The sequence below is a fragment of the Patagioenas fasciata genome, chromosome 4 (assembly GCF_037038585.1).
Source record: "Patagioenas fasciata isolate bPatFas1 chromosome 4, bPatFas1.hap1, whole genome shotgun sequence".
In the NCBI taxonomy this organism is placed as follows: domain Eukaryota; kingdom Metazoa; phylum Chordata; class Aves; order Columbiformes; family Columbidae; genus Patagioenas; species Patagioenas fasciata.
Genome location: NC_092523.1, coordinates 76,208,193 through 76,214,324, shown reverse-complemented (window position 1 = coordinate 76,214,324; position 6,132 = coordinate 76,208,193).

Below are 6,132 nucleotides of genomic sequence, written 5' to 3'. Positions count from 1 at the left end.
GCTCCCCTGCCGCTGATCCCCCTGCCTTGCGGGAGTCCCCGGCAGGGGGCCGTGACGCTTTTTGGTCCCCGCCGCCGTGTTAGGCTGGTTACAGAGCGTCAGGCGAGCCCCGCCGGCCCGGGACTAAGGGCAGCCGCAGGGCCTCCCCGTAAGCCGGTGTCACAACAAAAGGGTGACACGGGGCTGCTCAGAGATAGCCCTACACCCAGGCAGAAGCAAAGTCTGGAAAATCCCTGGTTGGTGCCAACTCTGGCCCAGGGGTGAAGGGTCACAGAACCAGACACATCCATGAAGGTGCAGAGTCTTTTCTGAACTGCCGCAAGCGCACGCTTTGCCCCTTGCTAGCTGTCTGCTGAGTTCTGCCCGATTGCCTTCCCCGTCTGCCACACAGCCCTTTCCCCCAGAGCCTGCACCCCAAAAGCAGGCCCCAGAGCCACCTGCCATGAGCCACAAAATGTCAGATGGGATAGTTGAGGCCAAGGTCCAGGCCTAGGCCAGGTACACGAAGGGGTACGACCCGTCACACACACCGCACCAGCAGTACCCCTGCAGTCAAGGCACCTGGACCTTGGAATGAGCTGCTTGGCTGGCAGCCAGTCAGGTAACTCGCTTCTCTCAGGCCCAAGTCAAGACATGGATTTATGCCTAGCCTACCATTTTAAGAAGGTTTAATGCACATAAAAAAAAGCATGTTCTTTCATGCATCCTTTTAACAAACAGAAAGTTGTGACTGTTCATGGGTATATTCCTAGGGGTTGTCACTTCGTTGGTTTAGATAAAAATCCTCAGGTTTCAGGACAGCAGCCATGCAGCAGCAGCTCCAGCTCAGAAGAAATTTCTACTATTGACAAGTTATTTTGTAACTGCCTGTTACAAAATTCTTACATATCCCTGTAGTGGGAAGAGATAGCATATTTTTAAAGAGGAATATTTTTATAAACAGATTCTCATTCAGACCTCTGTGGAACTGTGGTGAATTACATGAGCTGAGATACTGTCCCTGATTCCAAGTTTTCTGAAATGAGAATTTTGCACCGTGTGCGCCAGGAAGCCTGGGTAACAGCACTGGGAAGGAGTCATGGCTGAAACATACTTCACAAGCAGAGAAACTCATTTGGATAAATTCTTTGTAAACAATTTCACAATGCACAAAGCATAGCAGTAAAAAAAAAAAAAAAAAAAAAGCCAGCAGCATAACCTACTACCAGGAAAACAAAAAAAAAACCTAGAGAGAGCTACAATCATATAAATTCTAGTATTGGAAAACCTAAATGCTACTCTTCTGAATTAGACCCTGAATAGCCAAGATATTTTCATGTTTCCCTCATACTTGGTTGGTGGAAGCCAAAACCAGCCCACACATAATTTAGTTGCAGGTTGTTCCAAATGACAGTCCCCATCTGCACTGGTTATACCACCAGCCATGGCTGAAGATTCTCCACCTTATCCACCTGTCCATTTATTTGTGAATTTTGGGTCTTTTCCAGAGAAATCAGCACAAGATTTCCTTTGCTGCTAGTAGAATAACAACATTCTTCTTTAGGCAGTAGCACTGTCAGTAGCAGAACCGGCACCACCTGTATTTTCTTCTACAGTGTCTCTATTTCTAAACGCAGCTTTAGTAAGCAGCCGATTATTGAAGACATTCTGAAATTTAAAGAAGTCTATACTTGAAAAGTGCCTTAGGACCACTAGATAAATTGGAAACAACTGCAAACTGGTTAAAACAGGTAAATCAAAACAGGTTGCGGGCGCCATCAGAAAGATTTGTCAGTGCTTTGCTGTGCAATGCCAAAGGGTTAATCTCAAAATATATTAAGACTTCCTTTTTATCAGTAGCAGAAATATAAAGGATTATTTAAATTAGTGTAATTAAAGAAATTCATATTTGGTTTAGTTCTTAGGTCCATATTTGCATAATGCTGAAAAGTTTAAGGAATTCCTGGATGATTCCATTAAGAATGATTCTCTCTTGCCAAACCTCTGTAGAATGAAAATCCTGCCTCTATTTGAGAGAGAGCCAATTTTTTTCCTCAAGGAGTGACGTATTCATATTACTTTAGTTTAAAAGAAAAACGTAGTTTCTAACCTGAGTGTTACCAAAAAAGATCCCAAGAGCTAAAAGTACTTGCTAACAGTAAGAGCAGAGGTCACACACCTTTCAAACTGTACAAGTAGCACCTGAAGGACTACTCCAGATTTTGCATGTATTCTTGTGATGTACAGACCCAATCAGAAAGTCTGATCTTTGTTCATATCAAGCCTGATACAGCTTTGTCAGGTACTAACAGAGCCAAATTCACTTTCTCAAACTGAAAGAACAATCTGTTTGTACACTGTAAAATAAGTATTTCCCAACAGTAAGTACTTCATGGTCCTGACTCACTATTGTTTTGTTTCTTGCTTTTATTACACCTGTGTAATGTTACTGTCACATTTAAACCAGCACAAGGTGCCAGTGCACCAGATGGTGACTGGCAGTGGCCAAGACACATAATCAGTTTCTCCAATCTTCTAAAGGGCCAAATCCTCTCTGAAGTGGGTTTTCTCTTCAAAAATGCAGTGAAGCTGTAGCTAATTACATCAAAGCTAGCATGAGTTGTAATTGTATGTGTTATTTACTTATCCTCAAGTCAGAAGAACCCTCTGTTTATTGTCATTCAAACCAATGGAAATAAACTTATTTGAAAATAGCAAACATATTATAATTCTGACATTTGGCAAGTAAAACACATCCATCCCTTGTATCAACTCTGGCACCCTTCTGCTCTCAACTCTGAGTTGGATTATTTATTTAACCAGGATTTTAAAATTATATCCTGTAACTAAACACCCTTGAATCAAATGACATAAAGCAATAGATATTTGTAGGGGAAGTATCTAGGTAGATATGCGTAAAAATATTGGACTGACACCTTTTCCACGTATTTTCCATAAGTAATTCTCTTCACTGTGGTAAGCAAATTCCAAACAGTTCTATTTGTTCATTTTTAACTTGGCCAGGCAGACTTAAAGACTTACAGCCATGAGATTTTAACTTCCAGGGCCTCACAGTCCAATAAACTGCAGGTTAATAGCGTGCTAAGATAGATAATCAGTTTTCAATATAGCCACCTCAGGAATCTTGCAGTTCTAAGTTCTGTGCTCTTGCAAATACTGAAAAGGAATTCAGAGATTAGAGCTCTAGGAACACAGGTAAAAGTTACTGTGAAGACTCAAAACCACAGAAGCCAAATAAAAACCCTACTGTTTGGCCTAAAAAAATCTTAAGATAATAAAGCTTGAATCTCATCACTGTGCAAATCTTAATTCATTTTTGAAAGGCAGGGTTCACAGAATGGCACTGGAAATATGTCCTGATATATCATAGTAGAAAAGTTTCTGAAATTGCAGACTTAAAAGTAATCTTTGCCTCAATCCGCGTTGGCCAAAATACTTCATATTGGTACAGTAAAGCAAAAGGAAAAATGGGATCTCAAGTTTTACAGAAGAGTTTGACTCTCTAATTTTAATAGTTTAATATTGAATTACAAGTGCTAGGGGCACAGACCTCAAAATATGACAGGTATAATGGCATTGCTATGCTAAATCAATCATTACTTGCTTATTTTCTTAGGCTGCACTATCCATACCATTTGTGTATTGTTTACTATCCTGGGAAGCTTGGCTCATGCAAAAGGTTAATATTATGCAATAGATTTCACCCTGCAGGAGGTATTCGTCATTCTCCAACCGTCCACTAGCCAGTTCATTAGCTCCCCCTCTCCCAGTTTCTGATAAGAAATATGATCCATTTGCTCCTTAAGACTAAATATTGTTCCAGTATAAAACCAAAATCTTTACAATAAAATAATAGTATTAAAACCTTTACTCCTCACATTTTCAAGTACTAATGTATACAGATATTTAAGGATCTTCAACCACAATAAGAATGAGAGTTTTCATTAATGGAGAAATGCAGATGAAATTATGTTCAGTTCATATCTGCTCATTAGAAAACTAAGACTAATAAAATTCCACTGACACTTCAGAAATATTTGTCCCCACCTTGTTAGTGTAGGCTCAAGACAGGATCATATTTGTTGTGTCAAAGCTTAAAGTTGGTTTGAATCTGAAGTTTTGGCCTAGGGCCATCTCAAGTTTTCAGCTGGTAAACAGGCTTCTAACTTAAAAAATGCAGTAGCTGTGGGCTACAGCTTCAGACGGTATGAAGTGAGCCAGTGCCTGGAGAGCTGAGCCAGCCTAGAGCAGCTGTGGGTCAGGGCTCAGAGTACCCAGGGATGCATGTGCAGGGAGACAGAAACTAATAAACTTCCTTAAAAGAGAACACTGTTCACCATGAAGATTAATATTGCTCATATTGCTTCACACTGCTCAGATAATCTTTACCAGAAGAGTCATCTTCTGGAAAAAAAAAAAATGTATTTTTGCACCTTTGGGGAAAAAAATAAAAAAATAGCTCTTCTTTTTTCTGTGTAAAAATAAAAAAAATCCCCCAAAAAACCAAAAACCAAACATCCACACAAAAAAGCACAAAACACTACACATTCTTATGAGTTAAACTACATTTTTTAAGAAAAGGGAAGTTGAGAAGTTCAGAGCTCTTTTTCAAGGTAGCCTTACTTTGTACTGTAGCATTATAAAAAAGAATTTTTACATTTACAAATTAAAAGTGAAACATTTCAGGCTATTGTTCCCAAGTCTCGCAAACACACTTTGAAATTTAAATTTTCTGTTGTTCTAAAGTTAGATCAAAACCAACCTTAAAGTCTCAAAATCAATGATGAAACAAGTAATGTTTTGTAGGAACATGCCTAGTAGTGACCTCTTACCTGGTGATGACCTTTAAATCCACCAGAAGATCCCAGGGGAGGGTCAGTACACGACTGAAAGCTACAAGCCCAGATTATATTGACATATCTGTACTGAATTGTATGTCGCTAAAGAACAAGGGTTACCACAGAATAAAGGAGAAGCAGTCATATGTCAATATTAGCGTGATTAGATAAGCAGAGTAGTTTCAGCAGGATGTCCGAGACACAACATGCTGGCGTTGTGTTTTACAGGCTGGATTCTGCAGGGATCAAGATGAACCCCGTGAGAGAGTAATGCTAAACCAGCTGCAGGAGTTCTTTGGGTTTTTTCCTCATAATCCAGTATGGTGCAAAAGTCAGTGGAGTTTCTAGGGAGGGACCAGAACAGCCTTTCCAGCTCTCATTACAGGACCCAAGAAAAAACCAGTTGTTCTGGACACCTGTAGATCAGTGCCCTTCAATACATCAGTCCCTTTGTTTATTGGAAATACAGCTGCTAAACATGCTTGAATAAGCAAATCATTTCTGAAAACACGAAAACTCAACTCTGAGTTTGCAAATCATGTCAGTATGCTTAGCACATCTCCAAAATAGGTGCAGCACAGGCCCCTGAGATTGGTAAATGTGCTTAATTTTTCAACAACTACTACTATCAGAGAGAGGAGAAAAGGCACTGTAACATAGAAGGCATCTAACTTCAGAGAAAAAATACAGATGCAGGTAACACTCTCCTAGTTTGGGATGCAGTGGGTTATCATACAGAATCAGGCCCTTCAGTCACTTCTCTTGTACCTGCTTGCTTAGCACTGAAATTTTAAAAGTTCCAGTTAATAAACAGAACTCCAAACCTGCATGCATTCTTCAGGAAGTACTGTCGCCATGCCAAGTTTAAATTCAGGATATACTTAAAACTGTGGTGCTTCAATCTATTAAAATAATATCCTTCAAATGACGAAGTTTTTAAATTTGGGCCATGGGTCTCAGTCATATATCAGTTCAGTTATTTAAGTGAGAATACTTGAACACAAAAAGCATCTCAATTTTAGCTCTTTCCTGGATGTATTTTGGCATTTACCTGCAAGTAACAGTGTGTTAACAATTTCAAAAATAGTTTGTATTATTCTGTTGCAAGACCAGCAGCATTATCACAGTGCAGCACCAGAGTTACATGCAGTTTGTGACAGCTTTTGAACTCTTCATGCTTTCACAAACTTGTTAGAAGTATTGGTAGCCTAGATTAACATTCAAGCTCTGTCTGGCATGAGAACAGCTTCTGTTTTGTTGAAAAGTATTCGAAAATATGTTTTCTAAAACTCTC